This window comes from Trachypithecus francoisi, unplaced genomic scaffold (genome assembly GCF_009764315.1).
Source record: "Trachypithecus francoisi isolate TF-2019V2 unplaced genomic scaffold, Tfra_2.0 Lachesis_group11, whole genome shotgun sequence".
In the NCBI taxonomy this organism is placed as follows: Eukaryota; Metazoa; Chordata; class Mammalia; order Primates; family Cercopithecidae; genus Trachypithecus; species Trachypithecus francoisi.
In genome coordinates this window covers 70,197,678-70,224,761 of record NW_022681456.1, presented here as the reverse complement: position 1 = coordinate 70,224,761, position 27,084 = coordinate 70,197,678, and the positions used below count along the sequence as shown (strand labels likewise).

Sequence of the window (27,084 nt, the reverse complement as noted above, 5' to 3'; positions counted from 1 at the left end):
GGCCTTTCAAAGTGCTGGGATTACAGGCATAGAGCCACCACGCCTGGCCACGAATCTAAGTTACACTAGCCTCACAGAGTAAGTGGGAGAGTATTGCTTCTCTATTTTGTGGAAGAGTTTGAAACTTTGAAATATTTCTTTCATTGAAAGTTGAGTAGAACTGTTTATCTGGGTCTAATTAGTTTCCTTGTGTGAAGAACTTTTTAATTGCTAATCAGTAGTTAATCATTTTCTTTATTAGTTATAAGATTATTTATGCTGTGTATTTCTTCTCATGTCAGTTTTGATAAATTATACTTTTATTTTTTTGAGATGGAGTTTCACTCTTGTTGCCCAGGCTGGAGTGCAATGGCGCAATCTGCTCACTGCAACCTCCGCCTCCTGGGTTCAAGCGATTCTCCTGCCTCAGTCTCCCAAGTAGCTGGGATTACAGGTGCTCGACACCATGCCCAGCTAATTTTTGTATTTTTAGTAGAGACGGGGTTTTGCCGTGTGCTGGGCTGGTCTGGAACTCCCAACCTCAGGTGATCTGCCTGCCTTAGCCTCCTAAAGTGCTGGGATTACAGGCGTGAGCCACTGTGCCTGGCCGATAAATTATATTTTTCTAGAAATGTATTCATTCTGTATGAGATATAAAATGTATTGAAATAATATTGATGATAGTATTCTCTTATTTTAAGAACATAGGCTGATCTGTATTGAATTTAAAATATATTATTTTAAAACATTTATTTTTGCCTTTTGTTACTAAATCTTAAAGTAGTTTGTCTTTTTTTCTTTTCTTTTTTTTTGTGAGGTGAGGTCTTACCCTGTCATCCAGGCTAGAGTTCAATGGCTCATTGCAACCGCCACCTCCCAGTTCAAGTGATTCTGGTGCCTCAGCTTCCCAGATAGCTGGGATTACAGGTACGCACCACCACGCCTGGCTCCTGGCTAATTTTTGTATAATTAGTAGAGATGGGATTTCGCCATGTTGACCAGACTGGTCTTAAACTCATGGCCTCAAATAATCCACTCACCTCAGCCTCCGAAAGTGCTGGGATTACAGGTGTGAACCTCTGTACCTGGCTAGTTTATCTGTTTCTGTTAGTTTTTCTTCTCTGTTTTGTGAATTTCTGCTCTTATCTTTACTATCATCATTTTTATTTTCATTGAATTTATTGTCCTTTACCTGTTTTCTTAAGTTGAACACATAGCTCATTCTTTTTTTTTAAATCCTTATTTTATAGTATAAGCATTTAAGGTAATACAGTTATTTTCTATAATATAAATGCTATTACTAATATAAGTATTTAGAATGTAAGCCTCTTTTAAAATGTAACATTTCTAACATAAACACCTTTTCCTCTTTTTAACATCAGCATTAAATGGAATACAATTCCTTTTCTAATATAATCATTCTTTCTAATATGACTATTTCTTCTAATGTAAGCATTATCCCTAAGAAAGGCATCTTTTCTTCCCTAATACATATTCATGATAATTCTCCTTAAAGTACCACCTTTGCTGCATCTCACTAGTTTTGATATGTAAAGAATTATGTTCTAGAAATGTTTTCATTTTCATAATAATTTCTTCTTTGACTCATGAAATGTGTGTGTGTATATATATGGTATTTCCTTTTGTTTTTCTAAGATGAGGTCTAACTGTGTTGCCCAGGCTAGAGTGCAGTGGCGTGATCTTGGTTCACTGCAACTTTCATCTCCTGGGCTCAAGCAATCCTCCCACCTCAACCTCCTGAGTAGGTTGCTAGGACCACAAGCATGCACCACCACACCTGGCTAATTTTTTGTATTTTTGGTAGAGATGGGGTTTCACCATGTTGCTCAGGCTTGGCTTGAACTCCTGAGCTCAAGCAATTTGCCTGCCTTGGACTCCCAAAGTGCTGGGGTTACAGATGTCAGCCTCCGTGCCCAGCCTGTTATTTACATTTTTTAAACAGATACATAAGACTATTTTATTTTTTCCTCTTAATAGAATTACATTATGAACTGAGAGTAATAGCGTTTGAAATTAGTTGGAGGTTGTTTCCTCTTTTTCTGTTTTTTTGCAGGAGTTCATGTTAGATTGGAATTATCTGACTCTTAAATGTTTAGTAGAACTCATCTGCCAAGTAATCTGGGTCTCACATTTTCATCAAGGAGAAAAAAATCTCATTGTGTTCAAATTTTCTGATTAACTGACACGAAATTGCTTACAGCATCCTTTTATCGTCTTAATCTCTGCATTATTTTCAGTTAGACCTCTTTTCTATTAATAACAAATGTCTGTGTATATCTTCTCTCTTTTTTCATTGATTGACTTTGCCAGAAGTATGTTTATTAGTCTTTTCAAAGAACTAGGTTTTTGCTTTACTCATTTACCGTATTGTATTTTCTGTTTCCTTAGTTTATCCTCTCTGTTATACTCTTCCTTTTTCTTTATTTCTCTCTCTCTCTCTTTTTTTTTTTCTTTTTAAAGAGAAAGGGTCTTGCTTTGTTGCCCAGGCTGGAGTGCAATGCTTTTCACAGGTGTGGTCATTGTGCACTATAGCCTGGAACTCCTGGGCTCAACTAATGTTCTCACTTCAGCCTCCTGAGTAACTGGGAGTGCAGGTGCAGACTGCCAAGCCTGGCCCTTTTACTTTTTTCATGGGTCTTTATTTGCTGAACCTTTTTAAAGTTTGTATTTATTTTCTCAGTTATTATTTTTAAAGTTTTTTATTTATTTTCTCAGTTATTATTTTTCTTTTCTAATATAAAAATAAAAGGTTATAAAATTTCCTCTAAGTACTGCTTTACCTGCATTCTATAATTTTTTTTTTTTTTTTTTTTTTTTTTAATAGAGACAGGGTTTCACTATGTTACCCAGGCTGGTCTTGAACTCCTGAGCTCAAGCAATCTGCCCAGCTCAGCCTCACAAAGGGCTGGGATTGTAGGCATATATATATATATATATATATATATATTATATATATATATATATATATATATTTTTTTTTTTTTTTTTTTTTTTTTTTTTTTTTTCTTTTTTTTTGAGACAAAGTGTTGCTCTGTTGCCCAGGCTGGAGTGCAGTGATGCATTCTCAGCTCAATGCAACCTCTGCCTCCCAGGTTCAAGCGATTCTCGTACCTCTACCTCTGGAGTAGCTAGGATTATAGGCACCCACCACCATATCCACCAATTTTAGTATTTTCAGTAGAGACAAAGTTTCACCATGTTAGCCAGGCTGGTGTTGAACTCCTGACCTCAAGTGATCCACCTGCCTCTGCCTCCCAAAGTGCTAGGATTACAGGCATGAACCACTGCACCCAGCCAGGCATAAATTTTTATGTGTAGTGTTTTTATCTTTCAGCTCTGTGTGTTTTCTAATTTCCATGATTAAAGATCTGTTTAAAAATATGTTTTAGGCCAGGAGTGGTGGCTTATTCCTGTAATCTCAGCACTTTGGGAGACTGAGAGGGGTGAATTGCTTGAGTCCAGGAATTTGAAACCAGCCTGGGCAACATAGTGAGACACTGTCTCTATAAAAAATTAAAAAATTGGCCAGGCGCAGTGGCTCACGCCTGTAATCCCAGCACTTTGGGAGGATGAGGTGGATGGATCACTGGAGGTCAGGAGTTCGAGACTGGCCAACATGGTAAACCCCGCCTCTACTAATAATACAAAAATTAGCCAGGTGTGGTGGCGGATACCTGTAATTCCAGTTACTCAAGAGGCTGAGGCAGGAGAACTGCTTGAACCCAGGAGGAGGAGGTTGCAGTGAACCGAGATCGTGCCACTGCACTCCAGCCTGGGTGATGAGTGACACTCCATCTCAAAAAAAAAAAAAAATTAAAAAATTAGATGGCCATGATGGTAGGTGCCTGTAGTCCCAGTTACTCAGGAGGGTGGTAAGGTGGGAGGATTGCTTGAGCCCAGGCAGTTGAAGCTGCAGTGAGCCATGATTGCGCCAATGCACTCCAGCCTGGGAAGCAGAGTGAGACCTTTTCTCTACACACACAAAAAAAGTTTTAAAATTTCCAAATATATACAGTAATTTAAATTATCTTTTTGTTTCTCATTTCTAAATTAATTACATTTTCATCATAGAACATGGTCAAATTTTTTTTTAATTTTATTCCAGGTTTGATATTAACACAGTTATGGTCTAATTTTACAGATATTTTGAAGTCTAATTTTTCTTGACCATGCTGTTTTAGATTATAAACCTCCATCTCCCTGGCCCATCCTATCTACCTTCCTGCGTTACGTCTCTCCAGAGCACTTACTATCATTGGATCTATTTTATACTGATTTTATCTTGCTGTGGGACCCTTAAAGTTCTTTACTCATGTGAAAGCTCAGTGATGTGGTTAAAAGTACATTTTAAAAATCCAGCATTATTTTATTTTTATTTTTTTTTGAGACGGAATCATCCAGGCTTGAGTGCAGTGGCACGATCTTGGCTCACTGCAACCTCTGCAACTTCCGCCTCCCAGGTTCTAGCGATTCTCCTGCTTCAGCCTCAGAGTAGCTGGGATTACAGGTGAGTGCCACCATGCCCGGCTAATTTTTGTGTTTTTAGTAGAGACGGGGTTTCACCATATTGGCCAGGCTGGTCTCGAACTCCTGACGTCAGGTGATCCACCCGCCTCAGCCTCCCAAAGTGCTCAGATTATAGGCATGAGCCACCACGCTGGGCCAAAATCCAGCATTTTAATTTCAACGAGAAGGGTCATATGGGTTGTATCTATATTTACTATACTACAGGCAGTCAAAATCTAATATCCAGTTATTTTTTTTAGCTCATGAATAATTAGAACTATTTAAATTTATCCAGTATTCATTTTAGTATAGTTCAAGTTACTGTGGAAAGAATAAGTCTGTGTTTTTTTTTCATAAAGAGAATTCCATGGCTCAGGTCCTTGCTATCTCGAAAGACGTTTATAGTCCAAGAGCTGCACACTGAGGAGGATACACGTACAGGAGAGCAAAAAAATGTTGCACGAACGCTTTAGAGTTCCTCATATATAGGTTTGTGTCTGCATATGGAAGAATCCAGGATATATGGAAATGTGGGGGAAAATGTGTGGTGAGGATCAGTGAAAGGCTCTGATAGGGGCAGAACATGAACACATACGCATTTTTCTAAATAATCTGAGATGGTGTTGGGAAATCTCTGGGGTCTTGGTATTGCTGTTAGACAGTGTGGTCTTTCATTGCAGTGTGCAGATGGCAACATTCCTTGTAGAGCTGCTTCTACCAGTCTATCCCTTGTGGTTCTTTCCTACTCCAAGGCTGGCTGTAGAGACCTATGACACTAGGCTCTGTGGGGGAGGGGCCACCATGCAGGCTTTTTGGTGTCACAGCCAACTTGGCACAAGAAGAGCATTTACAAAGGTTCCAGCAGTTCTTAAAGCATTCGATGTCACAGTTCCTGGGCTGTCATTTCTGACTCCCTGCTCAATTGGTCTGTGGAAGACATATGGACTCTTGCCCTTCACTTGTATTATTCTGAAGGTGCGGCTTATGCAAACAGCTCCCTCTCACAGACTTCTAACAATTAAGATAGAACAATGGTGTCTGCTTATCTTAAGTCAGACCTTTTTCACTTCTGAAGATATCCAAATTTTAGTCTGGCCGTGAAATTAGCATGTTTTCACCAGTGGAATTCAGCTTTGGAACAGTATTTACCAAGGAGAAGGAGTAGGAAGACATCCGTTTGCTCATCGTTTTACATGTGTAATGGCACTGTGTGTTGTCTTTTGATGTCTTCTCAATGCTGTTCACAAAGTTTTCTTTGAAAGTGATGGCTTTATCCTTCTGCTCATATTGATTACCACAGTTCAAATACCATTCAGTCAAATTATAATCCTCAAGCACCAGGGGAAATTCCAGAACTCAGTGAACGAGAGGTTTGATCATTGCTGCAGGACTGAATTCTGCCCATTCCCTGTTGGTAGAGAAGAGGTAGGGAAAAAGAGCACCTTTTTAGAAACTTGCACTAGGAAAGGCAAGAACTGTTTTCTTTGGCTGACCCCAGGGCTTAATTTGCTCACCATTTCTTTGGCTGTGACGAGTTTTCACTTTTATTTACATCATGACAGTGGAAACATTGCTTAATAATAGTGCACAACAGAAAGCTGGTAGGTTTTGAGAATTTAGAAGAGAAAATGTGTTAGTTTTTGTATTCCTTAGAAAAGAGTTTTCTGAGTACAGTATTACAAAAAAGAAATGAACGCCTTTTCAAATGGTTGCTCTTTTTTTTTTTTTTTTTTTTTTTTTGAGACAGTGTCTTACCTTATTGCCCAGGCTGGAGTACAGTGGCATGATCTAGGTTCACTGCAACCTCCGCTTCCCGGGTTCAAGGAATTCTCATGCCTCAGCCTCCCGAGTAGCTGGGATGACAGGCATGTGCTGCCATGCCTGCCTAATTTTGTGTCTTTAGTAGAGACGGGATTTCACCGTGTTGGCCGAGCTGATCTCGAACTCCTGGCCTTAAGTGATCTGCCTGCCTTGGCCTCCCAAAGTGCTGGGATTATAGGCGTGAGCCACCGTGCCGGACCACAGTTGCTCCATTTTTTATTGAACTTCTGTTGCACTTGTATTGACAGTGTTTATGGGAACTCTCAAATGTGTCACCAAAAATCTATATTTGAAAGATTTCCAGACTGTATTATTCTAGAGCTAAGAGTTTTAATTATACACATCTATCTGTATTGTTAAAAGAAAAAGTTTAAACAAATTAAATTTAACAGAGTTTAATTGAGCAAAGAACAATTTGTGATTTGGGCTGCCTCCCAAGCCAGAGTAATAAGCTCAGAGAGACTCCAGTGCAGCCGTATGGTGGAAGAAGATTTATGGACAGAAAAGGGAAAGTGATGTATAGAAAACGGAAATGAGGTACAGAAACAGGTGGATTGGTTACAGCTTGGCATTTGCCTTATTTGAATACAGTTTGAACCCCTGGCCACCTTTAATTGGCCAAAATTTGGTGATTGGCACAAGAGTAGGTTATAGTCTGTTTATATTTCCAGTAAGGTTTCAGTTTTCTATGTCCAGAGAAACCTTTACGCTAAACTTAAAATATATGAGAAGGCAGCTTTAGGTTAAACTTAATGTAACAGTATTCTCCAAATACCTAATCTATGAATAAGTATCTTCTTTGAAGACAGGAACTGTACTTCAGGTTATTTTCTGTTTAGCATCTAATTCCAAGATTTCTTCCAGCAATCTTGGAATTACGTTGTAAAATAATGTACAGAAAGCCTTGTGCACTGTGAAACAAAAATTTTATTATAATTGTGGTTATCCATCTTTTGGGTATTTCACAGTCTCATAATACCATGCCCCATTTTCAGATACCATATGACGCTCTGAAATAAGCACACTCATGTAGATTTGTATACGTCTCATATAACCTAGTAGTTTGTAGCATGGCCTCAGGAGTCAAACTGCTAGGGTCTACATCACCCAGCTCAGCTACTTTCTGGCAGTTTAACTATGGACAAATTAGTTAATCTCACTTTGCCTTACTTTCCTTGCCATTAAAATAGTGGTAATGACAGTACCCATTTCAGAGCATTGCTGAGACAAGTAAAGTGTTGAACTGTCTGTCACGTGGAATGCTCAAAATATGTGAATGTATTACCACTTTTATAAACTCTGGCCTTGAAAGCAATAATAATAAATGTTAGGTTGCAAAAGACTTAGTAGCTAAGGGGAGCCTAAGGAGTAAATGGGGACTAAACATAACATGGTGTCTAGATAGGATCCTGCAACAGGAAAAGAACAAAGGAAATCCAAATAAATGATCAACTTTAGTGAATTAGAAAAAATTGTTAGCCTGGGAAAATAAAACATTTTCTGTTTTAAAAAAAATTCCACTCGGCCGGGTGCGGTGGCTCAAGCCTGTAATCCCAGCACTTTGGGAGGCCGAGACGGGTGGATCACGAGGTCATAGATCGAGATCATCCTGGCTAACATGGTGAAACCCCGTCTCTACTGAAAAATACAAAAAACTAGCTGGGCGAGGTGGCGGGCCCTTGTAGTCCCAGCTACGCGGGAGGCTGAGGCAGGAGAATGGCGTGAACCCGGGAGGCGGAGCTTGCAGTGAGCTGAGATCCGGCCACTACACTCCAGCCTGGGCAACAGAGCGAGACTCCGTCTCAAAAAAAACAAAAAACAAAAAACTAGCCGGGCGAGGTGGCGGGCGCCTGTAGTCCCAGCTACTCGGGAGGCTGAGGCAGGAGAATGGCGTAAACCCGGGAGGCGGAGCTTGCAGTGAGCTCAGATCTGGCCACTGCACTCCAGCCTGGGCGACAGAGCGAAACTCCGTCTCAAAAAAAACAAAAACAAACAAACAAACAAAAAATTCCACTCATATAACTTTATGGTTATATAAAAAAATCAACTTGTTGGCTAAAATAGAGATTGATAAGGCAGAAAATGAAAGTTCTCACCTTTCCAAAGATAACTACTCTTAATGGTTCAGAGTATTGCATACAGAGTATTACATGCAAAAGTAATTGTGCTTTTGCACCATGAATTTTAAATCATTATTACTAGGCTCAAACACATTTTTATTAATCAAAATAGGAACCATTATAATCAACACATTTTTGCCAATGAGAAATAAGTTTGTTTATTCCTGTAGAGTGAAAATCTATGGGCCGGGCACGGTGACTCACTCCTGTAATCCCAGCACTTTGGGAGGCTGAGGCGGGCGGATCACAGGGAGGATCACATGAGGTCAGGAGTTCAAGACCACCCTGGCCAACATGGCGAAACCCTGTCTCTACTAAAAATACAAAAATTAGCTGGGCATGGTGGTGGGTGCCTGTAATCATAGCTACTTGGGAGGCTAAGGCAGGAGAATTGCTTGAACCCAGGAGGCGGAGGTTGCAGTGAGCCAAGATCCTGCCACTGTACTCCAGCCTGGGCGATAGAAGGAGATTCAGTCCCCCGACCCCCACCAAAAAAAAATGTGCGCTTCATGGTTCACCAAATTCTTGAAAAGCATTTTCTGCATCCTGCTGGTTGTGGAAGTGTTTTCCCTGCAAAAAGTCATTGAGATGCTTGAAGAAGTGGCAGTCAGTTGGCGAGAGGTCAGGTGAATATGGTGGATGAGGCAAAACTTTGTAACCCAATTCCTTCAACTTTTGAAGCGTTGGTCGTGCGAAGTTCCTTTGGCCATTGTCATGGAGAAGAATTGGGCCTTTCCTATTGACCAATGCTGGCTGCAGGTGTTGCAGTTTTCGGTGCATCTCATACATTTGCTTAGCATACGTCTCAGATGTAATGGTGTTCCTGGGATTCAGAAAGCTATAGTGGATCAGACCGGCTCAGAGCGGCAGCAGACCAGCAAACAATGACCATGACCTTTTTTTTGGTGCAAGTTTGGTTTTAGGAATTGCTTTGGAGCTTCTCCCAGTCCAGCCACTCAGCTCATCATTGTTGGTTGTGGCATAAAATCCACTTTTTATACCACATGTCACAATCTGATCAAGAAATGGTTCGTTATTGTTTCACACAATGAGAGAAAACAACACTTCAAAATGAGGAGGTTTTTTTTTTTTTTTTTTTTCTCAGCTCATGAGGCACCCACTTTTCAAGCCTTTTCACCTTTCCAGTGTGCTTCAAATGCTGAATGACTGTAGAATGGTCGATGTTGTTCTTTGGCAACTTTTTGTGTAGTTGTAAGAGGATCAGCTTTGATGGTTGCTCTCAACTGGTCATTGTCAACTTCCGTTGGCCAGTCACTAAACCTCCTCATCTTCAAGCCTCTCATCTCCTTTGCAAAACTTCTTGAACTACCACTGCACTGTATGTTCATAAGCAATTCCTGGGCCAAATGTGTTGTTGATATTGTGAGTTATCTCCACTGCTTTATGACCCATTTTTAACTTGAATATCACTCGAATCTGCTTTTTGTCTAACATTATTTCCATTGTCTAAAACAAATATAAAATAAACAGCAAGTAATAAGTCATTAGCAAGAAAACATAAAGTGAGAAATATGCATTAAAATGATGTATAACATAACCACAATTATGTAAGAATGTATTCTAATATCAGACAGCAAATTTCAGCAATGCAAAATCCATGAGTACATTTGCACCAACTGAATACATCCTTCCAATGGCATCATTTGTATTTATTTATATTTATAGTAGTTAATCTATTTATTTACTTATTGAACAAATGGGATAATTTGCAGAGTAGTTAATATAGCCTTTTTTTTTTTTTCTCAGCAGTGTATCATCTATCTATACCAGTGCTACTCAGTCATAGTTCATAGACCAGTGCTGGTCAGCAACGTGTTTGTTACCAGTCTATGAGGAGGTAAGGGAGGAGATAAGGTAAATCATGACATTTCTTTCTTTCTTTTTTTTTTTTTTTTTTTTTTTGAGATAGGCTCTCACTCTGTCATCCAGGCTAGAGTGCAGTGGCATGCTCATGGCTCACTGCAGCCTCAATCTCCTGGACTCAACTGATCCTCCCACCTCAGCCTCCTGAGTAGCTGGTACTACAGATGTTCATCACTATGCCCAGCTAATTTTTGTATTTCGCCATGTTGCCCAGGGTGGTCTGGAACTCCTGGACTTAAGCGATCCTCTTAACCTTGGCCTTACAAAGTTCTGGGATTACAAACGTGAGCCACCACACCTAGCCTCGACACTGCTTTCTTTATTCAGAAAAGTCTTGCTACTAAACTAAACAGTGTTTAGTGATGTGATGCTTTAGATTCTAGCCTAAGCTCCGTATCTCATTGTGGATCTGAAATGAACAGTTTGCTGACCTTCATCTGAGTAGTGCTAGTCTGCACCATGCCATATAAACATATAAAGAGTTGCCTTATCCCTTTAAGAGTTATTGATATTGGGCCGGGCGCGGTGGCTCACGCCTGTAATCCCAGCGCTTTGGGAGGCCGAGACAGGCCGATCACGAGATCAGGAGATGAAGACCATCCTGGCTAACACGGTGAAACCCCGTCTCTACTAAAAATACAAAAATTAGCCGGGCGTGGTGGCGGGTGCCTGTAGTCCCAGCTACTCGGGAGACTGAGGCAGGAGAATGGCGCGAACCCGGGAGGCGGAGCTTGCAGTGAGCGGAGATCGTGCCACCGCACTCCAGCCTGGGCGACAGAGCGAGACTCCGTCTCAAAAAAAAAAAAAATAAAGAGAAGAAACAGGATTGTCTTTCAAATGGAATAGTGGTGGCATTTACCAGTAGCCACCTCTGTTCTTTTATCTGTGTCAGTTTCAGTGATTGAACTTCATTTAAAGAGTCAACACAGTGTAGAGGTTGAGACCTTGGATAAAGCCAATTCAAATTATGGCTACTCTGGAACCTCAGTTTTTTAATCTGAAAAATGGATGTAATGAATCAGTCTTATAAGATAAATCTATCTTATAAGATTATTGTGAGGCTTAATGATTAAATGAGATAATACCTTCAAAGAGCTTAACACTTTTTTTTGGCATGTAGTAAGGGCTCAATAACAATGAGTTGCTATAATAATATTATTTACTACTACCAGAAGCTATGGTCTTAATTAGTGACATTAAAAAAAAATAATTTAAAACTCACTCATCTCCAAAGAAGTTGAAATTACTTAACAGATTAAAATGTTGCAAAGCAAACACTAAAAAAATGCGGATGTTAATGGTGCTTTAGAAAAGCAGGGAGCTGTTTATCACCAGAAGCTATGCTTTGCCCAATGTTAAAAAGTATTGTGTTGTTAGGCTTCCTATAACATTTCCTATAACATATATATATATATATATATATATATATTATTTTTTGAGATAGAATTTCACTCTGTTGCTCAGGCTGGAGTGCACTGGCACAATCTCGGCTCACTGCAACCTCTGCCTCCTGGTTTCAAGCGATTCTCCTGCCTCAGCCTCCCAAGTAGCTGGGATTACAGGCATTCACCACCACACCCAGCTAATTTTTTGTGTTTTTAGTAGAGACGGAGTCTCACCAGGTTGGCCAGCCTGATGTCAAACTCCTGACTTCAGGTGATCTGCCTGCCTCAGCTTCCCAAAGTGTTGGGCTTATAGGTGTGAACCACCGTGCCTGGCTGTCTATATATTTTTACAGGCTTTTGCTCTGTTGCCCAGGCTAGAGTGCAGTGGCATAATCTCAGCTCACTGCAGCCTTGACTTCTTGGGCTCAGATGAGCCTCCCACCTCAGCCTCCCAAGTAGCTGAGCACACCAGCAAACCTGGCTAATTTTTTTGTAGAGATGGATGGGGTTTTGCTATGTTTCCCAGGCTGGCCTTGAACTCCTTGGCTCAAGCGATATGCCAGCCTTGGCCTCCAGAAGTACTAGGAGTACAGCCATGAGCCACTGCCCCTGGCCTGAATTCTATTTTCTATGTGCAGCAGGGGAGTACTATTTTAATAGGGGCAGAGGTAATATTTTTATAAGGAGACCACTCTCATCACAAGATCTGCAAGTGTCTCCTTAACTTTTAAATGGTATCAGTAGTTCTAAAAGGTCAGACCACTTTCTTATTCTCTTGATAACTGGTATTGGCTTCTCTGTTGATAAGATCTAGTTTTAGTATAATTTTCAGAAAAGTGAATTGCTTTGATTTTGTTGTTGGTGGCATTGTTGCTAGAGATGTAGATTGCTCTACCATTAACCTGCACTAGTTACTGTTCACTAGTTGTGTCAAAAATAAATAATCTGCCAGACAAATTAAAAAAACTAATAGTTATTCCATCTGACTCTCAAAGACATAATCCTCTCATTTGCTTCCAGATAGGATATATATGTACCATGTTAAGACACTGAGGTCTGTTTTGTGCTGCTATAACAGACTACCACAGACTAGGTAATTTATAATGAAAATGTATTTATTGGCTCATAGTTCTGGTTGCTGGGAAGTCCAAGATGAAAGGTCTGTGATCGGATGAGGGCCTTCTTGCTATATCATCCCATGGTAGAAAGGCAAAGAAAGAGCAAGAGATACTGCAAGGGAGGGCCAAATGTATCTTTTATAAGGAGCCCACTCCAGAGATAACAATAATGGCATTAATTCATTCAGTAAGGCAAACCCCTCATGGTCTGATCACCTCTTGAAAGTTCCACCTCCTGACACTACTGCACTGGGGACTAAGTTTCTAACACATGCTTTTTGGGGGACTCATTCAAACCACAGCATATGGTATGTATGTATGTGTGTATATGTGTTTCTTTCCTTCCTTTGCACAGGGCAGCACCCTTCTAAAACACCCCAAACACTCACTGAATGTCCTTGGTCAGCACCTTATTCTCACAAGTCTTCTATAATTTAACCCTGATTTTTCCTGTGTTCATCTATAAGTATTCACTATGCCATTAAAGTCGTTATAATTTGATAGTCTCCTTAATGGTGACTCAGAAGAAAGCTTGGGGCCGGGCGCAGTGGCTCAAGCCTGTAATCCCAGCACTTTGGGAGGCCGAGATGGGCGGATCACGAGGTCAGGAGATCGAGACCATCCTGGCTAATACGGTGAAACCCCGTCTCTACTAAAAAAATACAAAAAACTAGCCGGGCGTGGTGGCGGGCGCCTGTAGTCCCAGCTACTGGGGAGGCTGAGGCAGGAGAATGGCGGGAACCCGGGAGGCAGAGCTTGCAGTGAGCTGAGATCCGGCCACTGCACTCCAGCCTGGGCGACAGAGCAAGACTCCGTCTCAAAAAAAAAAAAAAAAAAAAAAAAGAAAGCTTGGGTTTATACTGATACGTATAATCGAATCCAAAATGCCTGAAATCCTGTATGAAAGTTTACTATTAAGTTGGTGCAAAAGTAATGGCAAAAACCAATATTACTTTTGGATCAGCCTAGTAGATACAATATGAGTGTTGCATGGGGTTATGGTTAATGTCTTAGTAACAGCGGCTTGCATTCACAGTGTGTTCTTTTTTAAGGGAGGTCATATTGGTGTCACATTACAGATAGGGAAAAAGAAACTCAAAACTTAGAAACTTGAGGTCTTTTTCCCAAGATCACGTAGCTGGTAAATGGTGGCGCCACCAGGGTCCAAACCAGTGCCGCAACCATCCTGCAGCGTTACATCAGGATGCCACCTTAAAGAAAGGTTAAATACTTACATTGCATGCCATTCATTCCATTTAAACTTCCAAAAAACTAGGAAGAATGATTGCCATCTTTGACCTAATAGAGTTTATAAGTTCAGATAAAAGTCTGTATCTTTTTGTTATTGTTGTTCAACAATTATGTGCTAACAGAAAATTGTTGTTTTATTATTACCTCAATGGATTATTTGATGAGAAAACTCATGATGGAGCTGCCTCTTTATAGGCATTAGAAAACGGTTTGGGTAGAACTTGCCTGTAGAGAAGAAATAAATCTAAAAAGAAAAAAAAGTAAAAGAAAAAAAAAGAAAAGGCAGTTTGGGGAGAAATATTTTTTAAAATCCTAAATTGGAATGAATACTCTTGCTAAAATCCTGTGCCCTGTTCCTAGGGATTATAAGAATCACTGCCTCAGCTCCTTGTTACTTCCATCACATGGATAATAAGAGTCACTGCCTCAGCTCCTTGTTTGTTACTTCCATCACATGGCTTTGCTAGTTTCCAAATGAAGAGGTTTCTCCCTATCTTTTTTTTAAGAGTCTTGCTCTGTCGCCCAGGCTGGAGTGCAGTGGTGCGATCTCCTCTTTCACTGCAACCTCCGCTTCTGGGGTTCAAGTGATTCTCCTGCCTCAACCTCCTGAGTAGCTGGGACTACAGGCATACGTCACCATGCCCAACTAATTTTTGTATTTTTAGTAGAGACGGAGGTTTTCCATGTTGGCCAGGCTTGTCTTGAACTCCTGAGCTCAAGCAATCCACCTGCCTCAGTGCTGGGATTAGGGATTATAGGAGTGAGCCACCTCTCCCTGCCTTCCTAGCTTGATTTTCTTGGGAAAGAAGTTGTATCTCTTCAGCTTCTATCTCTTCTCTTGATTTTATTTAAGTGTTCACCCTTTGTTGTTGGTCCTCTTTGAGTGGTGCTAGGAATTCTGGTAGAACCACTTGACACAGGCCCCACCTCAAGCCCCCAAATTCGCATTTGTAACAAGTTACCAGGTGAGACTGATGCTGTAGGTCAAGGACCACACTTTGGGAACTACTGCTGTAAAAAGCAAGCGATTTTGTAACTTTCTTAAGTTAGCCAATTTAAATGCTAATTTTCCTCCCAATTTCCCAAAGATCTTTTACCTTTCTTACAATTGCTCTCAATGGACATCAAATCATGGCTATTTAAACTAAGACTCTAGAAAATGTATGTAGCTCCTTGCTTTTTGCTTTGCCATTTTTCCTTCATTTTCATATTTTGTTCCCTTCCCAAATTATAAAGCGCCTTTTCATGCCACACCTGGGTAAATTGAAATCTAAAGTGGGAGCCTGATGAGCCCTTGAGGATTAGTGGTTCAATTTCCCTGCAAATCTGCATGTGCTTTTGAACTAAGGAAAAAGAACACAGGACAATGTAACTCTTCTTAGGGCTTCGCTAGCGCATTTCAGTTTTCTACAGTTACCACCAGCTCTTAGGACAGTCATCACATTTGACACCTGACTCTAGGACAACCGAAGTACAGGTTTTTTGTAGGTTATGGCTCATGCAAGTTAGCGTGAGGTTGGGAGTTTTTCTTTTCTTTTCTTTTTTTTTTTTTTTTGGTGTAAGAATATCACTGTATTTATTTTCCTACAGGTAATTTTTCTATGGCTTCAACATTTTCTCTTCAAAATTAAAAGAAAAATATTCCAAAGTTTAGAACTGGATCACTTGGTCCTTTCTCATCTTATCTCCTCCTAATTCAAAATGCTTGCGTCTCTTAATGGCCAGCATCCTCTTGGATCTGCAGTTAGGCTCAACACATTCCAGCCTAATTAGCACAATCTTCTTTGTGGTCTTAGCCTTCTTCCAGAAAATTGGCTTTGTCTGCCCACCATAGCCACTTTGCTTCTGATCATAGCGCCTCTCCCTGGGCATACAAGGAATCCTTGCCCTTATAGTGTGTCACTTTGTGAGGCTGATGCTTGCCACACTTCTTACAGAAGGTTCTTCGGGTTTAGGTACATTGACCATCTTTGCAGCAGGGCTGTTCTATCTATATGATGAAAACAAGAAACAGCAACTGAGATCCTCGTCGTGTACAGGTCTCGCGTAACCGGGAGTTTTTCTTTAAATAGAACATTTCGTTATGTTTCATGAGAGCACCTGTTTGATTGTTTTTGTACCCTAGTCTACTGGCAATTTATGAAATTGCTTTAACAGTAGTTATATGGGAACTACAACTTACATGAGGGGTAGGATCTCAAGTCAGACAATAAGGAGAAAACATTTTGTAAAATTACTGTTGAAAATCCCCAGGTCACCAAGAAGTGCATCCATGAAAGCTCTGAAGCCAGAAATTGATTTAAATTTCTCTTTGCTTATGGGCTACGACCCCACACTTGTCTGAGGCCACAGTCTAGTTGAAAGAGGGAAAAGATGTTAGGGAAAATAGGATTTTGTCCTTTCTCCTTTCTTCCCTTCCAAGTAAACATAGACACGTGGTTCAACTCCAATAAATTAAATGTACTGTGACTCCATTATATTGTTAAGATAATTGAAGTATTTGATTCTGGGTCACTGGTTTACATTCATTTACAGTCATGCTGGAATTAAGTATCATAAGTTCACTCATTCAACAAACAGCTATTGAATATCTTTATAGATTTATCAAGGACAGGGATTTGTTTTTTTATTGGGACCCATTTTTGTCTTACAGTAGTCACTCAGGCAGTGTTTGTTGAATGAATAGTGAAACACAGTCCGTGTCTTTTTGTGGTTTGTATCCTGGTTTTAAGGTGGAAAAGTAAACAAAGATTTGCCATAGAGTCTGTTAGAGATATCTTAATTTATGGGAATATCGTGGAGGAAGAAATTCATTCTGCCTGGGAGAGTACAATACAAACTCATGAGAGAGACATCTGGGCTAGACCTTGATGGATGAGGAGTTCTCTAGGAAAGGAGGGGCATTCCAGGTAGAGGAAAGGCTCCTCAAATGATTCTAACATGTTTCCTTCTTAACAATCATGAGCTTAGTGTTTTAAGTGCCTTGAGCAGAGTAGTAAGAGATAAGAATAACAGGTAATGCTAATAATAGCTAATAGCTATTGGGCATACAGTTTGTGCCTGGCAGTGTAAGTGAATTTTACATTTTGCTTAAATCTCACAAGAAATATATGAGATACACACTGCTAACCCCATTATCCCATTTTCTAGATTAGAAAACTGAGGAAAGTTGGCCGGGTGCGGTGGCTCACACCTATAATCCCAGCACTTTGGGAGGCGAAGGCGGGTGGATCACCTGAGGTCAGGAGCTCAAGACCAGTCTGACTGACATGGTGAAACCTCATCTCTATTAAAAATACAAAAAAATTAGCTGGGTGTGGTGGTGCATGCCTGTAATCCCAGCTAGTTAGGAGGCTGAGGCAGGAGAATTGCTTGAACTCAGGAGGCAGAAGTTGCAGTGAGCTGAGATTGAGCCATTGCACTCCATCCAGCCTGGGCATCAAGAGTGAAAATCCATCGCCAAAAAACAAGAAAAGAAAATGGAGAAAGTTGAATTTACCAGAGATGACATAGCCAGTAAAATGACATCTATTATGTTATATAAGCCTTGGCTGAATGCCATATAAACAGTTAGATTTTATTTATTTATTTTTATTTTTTGAGATGGAGTTGAGACTGTTGCCCAGGCTGGAGTGCAGTAGTGCGATCTCAGCTCACTACAGCCTCAGCCTGTGGGGTTCAAGTGATTCTCCTGCCTTAGCCTCCCGAGTAGCTGGGACTACAGGTGCCTGTCACCACGCCCAGCTAATTTTTTGTATTTTTAGTAGAGATGGGGTTTCACTGTGTTAGCCAGGGTGGTCTCGATCTCCTGACCTCGTGATCCACCCACCTCGGCCTCCCAAAGTGCTGGGATTACAGGCGTGAGCCATGCGCCCGGCCAAACAGTTAGATTTTGTGGACAGTAGGGAGCTATTGAAAGTGATAAGGTCAAACGTGAGCATGAAAGATAGACTGAAAAACACTGAGTGGAGGGAGGCCAGTTTAAAGGTCTCCTTGTACTCTTTAGTATCATGCTGAAGGCCTCAGTTTCATCTTAACCTTGAGAGATGTGAAGGAGATATGAAAGGTGGAATCAAGAGGACTTTACCACTCATGGGAGGAAGAAGTGACTGATCTATCAGGTTTACAAAGTGGAAATTAAGACACACAGTGCTGTACTGGAAGAAAATGTCATCTTTTTTATTGTCTCCTTTTATGTTTTATTGTATATGTAATACCTAAAATATATTCACAGAATAACACACATGCATAATCTATAAATGTGGAAATAGACACACATTGAGATAATGCTCTTTTTTTGTGGGGTCTATCACAAAAATGTTTGGGGTTGCTGGGCACAGTTACTCGCACCTGTAATCTCAGCTACTCAGAAGGCTAAGGTGAGAGGACCACTTGAGCCTAGGAGATCTAGGCTATAGTGAGTTATGATTGAACCATTGCACTTCAGCCTGGGTGACAGAGTGAGACCCTGTCTCTTAAAAAAAAAAAAAAAAGGCCTGAAGACTACTCATTCAAGCCTATCTAAGAGATGAACCACCGTCCAGAGGTAAGTAAACCACTGGGGCAAGAAAGACTGAAGAGGTGAAGTGAGAAGATGATTACCTGAACTTTTACGTCTGCAGGTGATCAAAGTTCTTTCTCTTTTGAACCATATGTTTTTTGCATTTATGAATAATCCAAAACATTTTTATTTATTATTATTATTATTTATTTGTTTATTTTTGCAATGGAGCCTTTCTCTGTCACCCAGTCTGGAGTGCAGTGGTGTGATCTCGGCTCACTACAACCTCCACCTCCCCGGTTCAAGCAATTCTCCTGCCTCAGCCTCCTGAGAGTAGTTGGGACCACAGACGTGCGCCATCCCACCTGGCTAACTTCTTGTATTTTTGGTAGAGACAGCGTTTCACCATGTTGGCCAGGCTGGTCTCAAACTTCTGACCTCAAGCAATTCGCCCACCTCGACTTCCCAAAATGCTGGGATTACAGGTGTGAGCCACCGTGCCCAGCCCCAAAACATTTTTAAAGTCAGGATAAAGGTACTAAAGGGAAAAAGGTATTCCTTTCCTGTGGGAATGATTCTGTTCAATCTGTTTTTGGCCTTGGAAAATGTTAGAAGTAGAATGGACATTAATATCATCTAATCCAACTTCTCTCTACCCAGCCAGAATCTCAGACAAGTAGTAATAGGGCTTTTGCTTAAATCCTTTAAAGGGTAGGCAGCCCAGCCCTTCACAAGGAAGTTTGAACAGGTGAATTGGTAGAGTTCTTCCTTTTACAAGGCATAATTTGCTTCCTCATTTGCAACTTTTATATATTTCTTTCCCTTTAAAAAGTTACAGAACCAGTAACACTACACATGGTGCTGTACAGTTTTCCAAAGCACACTTGTAAATGCACAGACAACACTTGATTCTCCCAACTCTTTTATGGAGTGGGCAGGCATGTTTGTTCTGATTAAATAAACAAGGCAAGCCAGGCCTGGTGGCTCATGCCTGAAATCCCAGCACTTTGGGAGGCTGAGGTGGGTGGATCATTTGAAGTCAGGAGTTCAAGACCAGCTTGGCCAACATGGCAAAACCCCATCTCCTAAAAATACAAAATTAGCCAGGCGTGGTGGCACGTGCCCGTAATCCCAACTACTTGGGAGACTGAGGCAGGAGAATTGCTTGAACCCGGGAGGTGGAGGCTGCAGTGAGCCAAGATCGTGCCCTTGTACTCTGGCCTGGGCAACAGGCTCCTCTATAACTCAGGAATCAGAGCACTGTTTGTGGGATTAAATTAGGTAGCTCTTGGAAAGTTGTTGTAAAAGCGTGGCTTAGATTTAGATGTGCAACAAATGTAATTTTCTTACTTTTCCTATCCTGGCTAATAAATTTAAAAGATTTTCATATGGCATGTTTAACTTTGTTAAATTTTCAGTTGGGAGTTCAGTTCCATCATATCAACCATTGCAGGTTACTTTAGAACTTACTTCTGTCATTTGTCTTTTTTTTTTGAGACAAAGTCTCACTCTGTTGGCCAGGCTAGAGTGCAGTGGCACAATCACGGCTCACTGCAGCCTTGAGCTCCCAGGCTCAAGAGATGCTCCCACTTCGCCTTCCTGAGTAGCTGGGACTATAGGTATGAACCACCATGCCTGGCTCATTTTATTATTTTTATTTTTTTCTAAAGATAGGATCTTGCTTTGTTCCCTGGCCTTCATTTGTCATTTTAGTTATGATAATCATTAATGCTATCTTGATTTTCAGAAGGTGAGAAATTTGATTATTTAAAAAGTTAGGAAAAGATGCCTTATCAGAAAGAGATTTAAGTGATTTCTAGTTTGAGAAAATTGACTCTTTTTAAAACATTTTATTTTATATGACGTGAAGTGGGTTACCTGACTGCATTGCGGCCATATTGTTACTACGCGGGAAGGAATGGGGGTAGGTGTTCCTTTTGATGTGGAATATTCCCTTCATGGGAACATTGACTTCATGGAGTCAGTTGTGTGATAATTGCATATATATTTCTTTGGAATTAAGTGTTTGAAGAAGAAGGATCAATTCCATTGAAATCTCTTTTTGCTCTTCTCATACTGTCTGTAGAGAAAAAGTATTTTATTTTTACTGAGAAATCTGCCACTTTCAGGGGTTTTACATCTCGACAGGCGTGAACGCCCTTTAACACTTGCTAGTTAATGAAAGTGTATGTTTAGCCTGCCAAACCGTGAGCATTCTGAGGACTGGGATCCAGTCTGAATTTTCCCTGTATTATTGGCACATGACACAGTTCCTGGCACTTAGAATGAAATAATAACTCTCTGTTGACTGAAGGAAATATTAGTTATCACTACTGTATCCATTGATATTTAGTGAGTGCAGACTAATTAATAAATGTTGGGAGTTCACTGCTGTATCTTCTAGGTAGAAAAATACATTTCAGATAAAACATATACATTCAGGAAAAAGAATTTCCTTCACAAATATACAGAATTCTGTTGAGTGCCTTTCTCTATATAGGAACAATGAAAATGTAGGAAATGCTTTATCATCTGTAATTGTTCTTTGGACTAACCTAGAATTTTTCCCCTGAAGAATGCATATATTTACTTGTCCCCTAACTCTTTGGTAATGGACATGATGCCAGGGTCCCTGACTGAACTCACTCAGTCCAGGGTACATGTGAGATGTCAGTGTCCAGAATACTAGTCCTAGAGGTTTTAACTTTTAGCCAACAGTGGATAGCCATATGTGCACGTGTGTGTGTGTGTGTGTGTGTGTGTGTGTGTATGGATGCATGTGTGTGTGTTTTAAGCTCTTTGAATTCTTCAGGTTTAATCCAGTATCATATTTCTCCAAAGATGAAATATTTTCCCATTTCTTGTTTTTAATTTTTTTTCCCAGTAAGTTCAGCTGTGCAAGGAGTCCATTATCTGTTGTATCAATTTTCTAGAAATTTGTTGGGCTCTTGAGGGACAAGCTGGGAAGAATTCAAGGCCAGACACGGTGTGGTGAAAGTATCCCCAGTTATGACTCTCGAGATTTTTTGGAAAGTAGTAGTAAATCATTTAATCATTTGGGAATGATGGATCGTGCATTCTGTGTATTCCCTCTCTCCATGGTGAAGTTGTTTGTATACGTAGCTTTTGCCATGGTCAGCTCCTCTCTGATAAAATGCTCCTCTTCATTTTATTTCATTTGAGTCACTTTCTCAATCAGTATGTTTTGTATGCCAAATTACAGATCTTTCCATTTTCTTCTACCATTTTGGCATTTAGATGCCTCAACACAAATTTAATCTGAGAAAAAAAAATCCTAATGTCCTGACTTCTTGTGGGAAGTATTTGCATTAAGGAACTTCAGTTTTACTCCCTTTTTCTTAAATTCTAGAGTCTGATGTTTGCCCCTTAAAGTTTTCTAAATCTAATTCCTATTTGATGTAAACTGTCATCTCCTCCTCCTCCTCCTCCTCCTCCTCCTCCTCCTCCTCCTCCTCCTCCTCCTCCTCCTCCTCCTCCTTCTCCTTCTCCTCTACCTCCTTCTCCTCCTCCCTATGTAACCCTGGCTGGAGTGCAGTGCCTCAATCTTGGCTCACTGCAACCTCCCCGTTCCGGGCTCAGGCAGTTCTGTTGCCTCAGCCTTCTGAGTAGCTGGGATTAGAGGCATGCGCCACCATGCCTGGCTAATTATGTATTTTTAGTAGAGACAGAGTTTTGCCATGTTGGCCAGGCTGGTGTCGAACTCCTGATCTCAGGTGATCCGCCCTCAATTGCCTCGGCCTCCCAAAGTGCTGGGATTACAGGTATGAGCCACCACACCCAGCCAAACTGTCTTCTTTAAAAAAATATGTCCCTGTCATATTGTCAATCTGTTCCTCATAGCTAAGGAGTCTTTGCTGCATAGGTTGATCACACACAATGAGATACAATTTTACTTTTCAGTTGGAATTTTTAGGATAATACTTTATGAAGTTGAGGGTATGGTATGATAAACATAATTTTTCGTTAGGAGTGGGAGTGAAGATTGATTCAGTCTTTCTACAGTGCAATTTGGCTCTGTTATCTTACTTTTTTTTTTGAGGCGGATTTTCGCTCTTGTTGCCCAGGCTGGAGTGCAATGGCACAATCTCAACTCACTGCAACCTCCGCCTCCTGGGTTCAAGTGATTCTCCTGCCTCAGCCTCCCGAGTAGCTGGGATTGCAGGCATGTGCCACCAAGCCCGGCTAATTGTGTGTTTTTAGTAGAGATGGGGTTTCTCCATGTTGATCAGGCTGGTCTCAAACTCCCGACCTCATGTGATCCGCCTACCTGGCCTCCCAAAGGGCTGGGGTTACAGGCGTAAGCCACTGTGCCTGGCCTGTAATCTTACTTTTACAAATCTCTCCAGAGGAAATAATCAGAGATAAGGACGAATATTATGTATAAGAATGGTTGGCCTGGCGTGGTGGCTCACGCCTATAATCCCAGCACTTTGGGAGGCCAAGGTGGTAGATCACCTGAGGTCGGGAGTTCGAGACCAGCCTGACCAACATGGAGAAACCCCGTCTCTACTAAAAATACAAAATTAGCCTGGCATGGTGGCACATGTCTGTAATCCCAGCTACTCAGGAGGCTGAGGCAAGAGAATCGCTTGAACCTGGGAGGTGGTGGTTGTGGTGAGCTGTGATCTAGCCATTGCACTCCAGCTTGAGCAGCAAGAACGAAACTCTTTCTCAAAACAAAAACAAAAACAGAAACAAAACAAAACAAAGAGTGCTCGTCATAGTTTTCTTTAAAATATGAAAATTATGGCTGGGAGCAGTGGCTCATACCTGTAATTCCAGCACTTTGGGAGCCTGAGTTGGGAGGATCACTTGAGCCCAGGAGTTCAAGACCAGCCTGGTAACATGACAAAATTCTGTCTCTACAAAAAAGACAAAAATTAGCCAGGCATGGTAGTGTGTGCCTATCATCACATGCAGCTACTCTGGAGGTTGAAATGGGAGGACACTTGAGTCTGGAAAGTGGAAGTTGCAGTGAACTGAGATCTGCACCACTGCACTCCAGCCTAGGTGACTGAGCGAGACTCTGTCTGAAAGAGAGAATGAGAGAGAGGAAAGAAAGCAAAGAAAGAAAGAAGAGACAGAGAAAGAGCCAGTAAATAATAAAATCAATTGTGATATGTAAAAGTGTTAGAATAATATGGAACCATTAGAAAGTATGACTTTTGAAGAGTATTAAAGGACAAAGAAACTAAGAAATCTCATGAGGAGAGAAAAATATGATTAATAAAATACAGTATATACCAGAATATATTACAATTATTATTTCTGAGAAAAAGGGATGGATAGTTATTTAAAAGCTTCTTCTTTGTGTGTTTGTTTTCCGAATTTTCTGTAACAAATGTATAGTACATTGATGATTAAATGAATGAGTATATAAAGCACTAGAAGAATACCTGGCCTTATAGTGAGCTCTCAAATATGAGCTTTTACTGTTGCTATGATATAATTACTTTTATTATATATAAAATATTTTTTAAAACTCTAATTATAATTAAGTATTTAATTAATTATAAGTAATTGTAATTAATTAATTGTAACTACTTGTTTAATGTTTGTCCTCTATTCTCCATCCTAATTTTTTTTGAGATAAGATCTTGCTCTGCTGCTCAGGCTAGAGTGCAGTTGTGTGATTGTAGTTCACGGCAGCCTCAGCCTCCTGGGCTCAAAGGGCCCTCCCATCTCAGCCTCCTGAGTATCTAGGACTACAGGCATCTGCCGCCACACCTAGCTAATTTTTTAGTTCTGTCGAGATGGGGTCTCACTGCATTGCCCAGGCTGATCTTGAACTCCTGAGCTCAAGTGATCCTCTTCCTCTGCCTCCCAAAGTGTTGGGGATTACAGTCATGAGCTGTCCTTAAAGACCATATCCGTCAAATACAATCTGGCTCTAATACCTGGTACATAATAAGTGCTTAGTTAATATTTGGTGTGTGTGTGTGTATTTGTTTGTACCCTCAAAGATCGGTTTCTAAATATTTTCTCCTATTTTATTTCAGTTTTTTGGCAGGAAGGTCACTAATAATCAAGCTGTAAAAATATTAGTTGCTCCCAATTTAGAATTTTTATGTTCTTATGAATGCTGAAATGTATGTAAATGAAACTGCACGGTGTTAAATGGTATGTTGTTGAACCAGAAATATGTTTATTGTCTTATTTTATAAATAAAATGGCCCTGAGATTTCTTTAAAATTTTTTAAAAGTTATAGATTTTGAAATTTACAGCGGATCACGAGGTCAGGAGATCGAGACCATCCTGGCTAACACGGTGAAACCCCGTCTCTACTAAAAAAAATACAAAAACTAGCCGGGCGAGGTGGCGGGTGCCTGTAGTCCCAGCTACTCGGGAGGCTGAGGCAGGAGAATGGCGTAAACCCGGGAGGCGGAGCTTGCAGTGAGCTGAGATCCGGCCACTGCACTCCAGTCCGGGCGATAGAGCGAGACTCCGCCTCAAAAAATAAAAATAAAAAATAAATAAATAAATAAGATTATGACAAAGCTATCTTAGATATACTTTTTGATTGGCCCTAAGATTATAACTTTAAGCAAGAATAGGAACACTTAACAGCTTGGAAGGTATTTTGGTGGGACAATAGGAGTGTATTTGTTTATATGAAAATCTGTAATTCTATAAAAGAACGTAATTTGAATCTGTAGTTGATTGCAAGTTTAGAGGTCTCTGCAATATACAAAGTTTCTTCGTTGCAGTCACTTCCCAAGACATGCTGATCACTAAGAAACAAGGAAACTCAGCTAGAATTACCAGCTGCTGTTTATAAAGCCAAATGATAAAATTTACTTAATGAAAGTAATGTGCTGACAGCAGTGTTTATTGCTTAAAGCATAACAATCATGTTTATTGTATCTCTCTGAGACAGCTTTGCTGAATATAACTTAAATGTAGCAGAGGAAATCCAGAGTAATGTGCTGTTTTAAAAAAGTGTGTTTATTTACATGAAACCAACATAAAAGGTTTGATGAATTTTTTGTCAGAGGTCTTAGTTTTCTAGAGTTAAACTGAAAAGATTGAAGAAATGGTAAGTAGCTACCATTTTTGGAAACAAGAAATTAAGAAGTACAAACTCAGAAAACACGCTTGGAGAAAATTTTAATATCATGAAACCTAGAACTCTTGAACTTCAAAAGACCTTACAATCCACTTGATGGTGGTATTTGGAGTCTCAGATATAGTATTGAAATATCATAGGATAGAAAAGAATAATCAGGGAGCTTAACGCAGTCAGAACCTTGTAGCCTGTTATGGGAGGTATCATTTGGTTAAGCCTGCTAAGCTACTGTAAATGAATGTTAATCGCATTTTATCAGCTGCTTATACTATCTTTATTATATAATTTGAATATTTATGACCATGGAAATATGTTTAACTGTGAAATTACAGTGATTATGGAACTCAAATTCCAAAAAGCATACAACCCTGTGATGGAGAAGAATTATATTTAAATACTACAAAATTCAAGATGGTTCTACCATTTAACATTAGTCTATATCTTGTGGGAGAAGCAGTTTGTGGCTAAAATACTGTGACAAACAGAATGATGTATGCTAATGTTGACTTCTAAGATAAGCATGCGATTTATTGTTTGCACAAAAGTCAATCACCAACTAGAGTATTTTAACCTTTTAGGATCAGGTAGTATTTAACTATTTTCTCAATATAGGTTATATCATTTTGGTTGACTGCATCCTTATCTTCTTAGAAATTATTAATGAACCTTTTAAAAAATATGAACCAGGCTTTCTACTTGAACTTATTCTCCTCTTAAAGCTGCAATAATATTGAAATTGAAAATAATGGGCCAGACGCTGTGGCTCATGCCTGTAATCCCAGCACTTTTGGAGGCCAGGGCAGGTAGTCATCTGAGGTCAGGAGTTTAAGACTAGCCTGACTAACATGGCGAAACCAAGTTTCTACCAAAAGTACAAAAAATTAGCTGAGTGTTGTGGCATGTGCCTATAATCCCGGCTACTTGGGAGGCTGAAGCAGGAGAATGGCTTGAACCCTGGAGGCGAGGTTGCAGTGAGCCGAGATTGCACCATTACATTCCAGCTTGGGCAGCAAGAGTGAAACTTCGTCTCAAAAAAAGTAAAATAATAATGGATGGGAATTTTTTTTAATTGTGCAGTCTGTGTTGATTTTGTGTGTGTATATGTATTTTGGGGAAAATTGATTCTCTGCCAATGCCTTCTTACTTCTTTGCAAACATAAACCCATGAAAAGGTATTTTTCCCTTTGGGAAAATTTAAATGCACATTGTTTTTCTGGAAAATATAATCTAATAGGAAAATACAATTCACGTTAGAACCAAAAAAAGCCTGTAATTAAGATACGTCTTAGTCACATTTTCTTTCTGTCTTTTGTTAAAACCACAACATGGACTCATTCAAGCAAATAAAGTTGTTGGGTAGGTGGAACATTGTTTTCCAATGTTATAGTAATGTTATAGTGTTACAGCTAT

At 40.1% G+C, this 27,084-nt stretch overlaps 1 protein-coding gene and 1 pseudogene across 2 annotated transcripts in view; one reads left to right on the top strand and one right to left on the bottom strand.

Annotated features, from left to right (window-relative positions):
• Nucleotides 1-27,084, top strand: part of SRGAP1 (SLIT-ROBO Rho GTPase activating protein 1) — a 326,848-nt gene that overhangs the window by 14,610 nt on the left and 285,154 nt on the right. The window lies entirely within an intron of this gene.
• LOC117089827 lies at nucleotides 15,644-16,134 on the bottom strand (annotated as a pseudogene).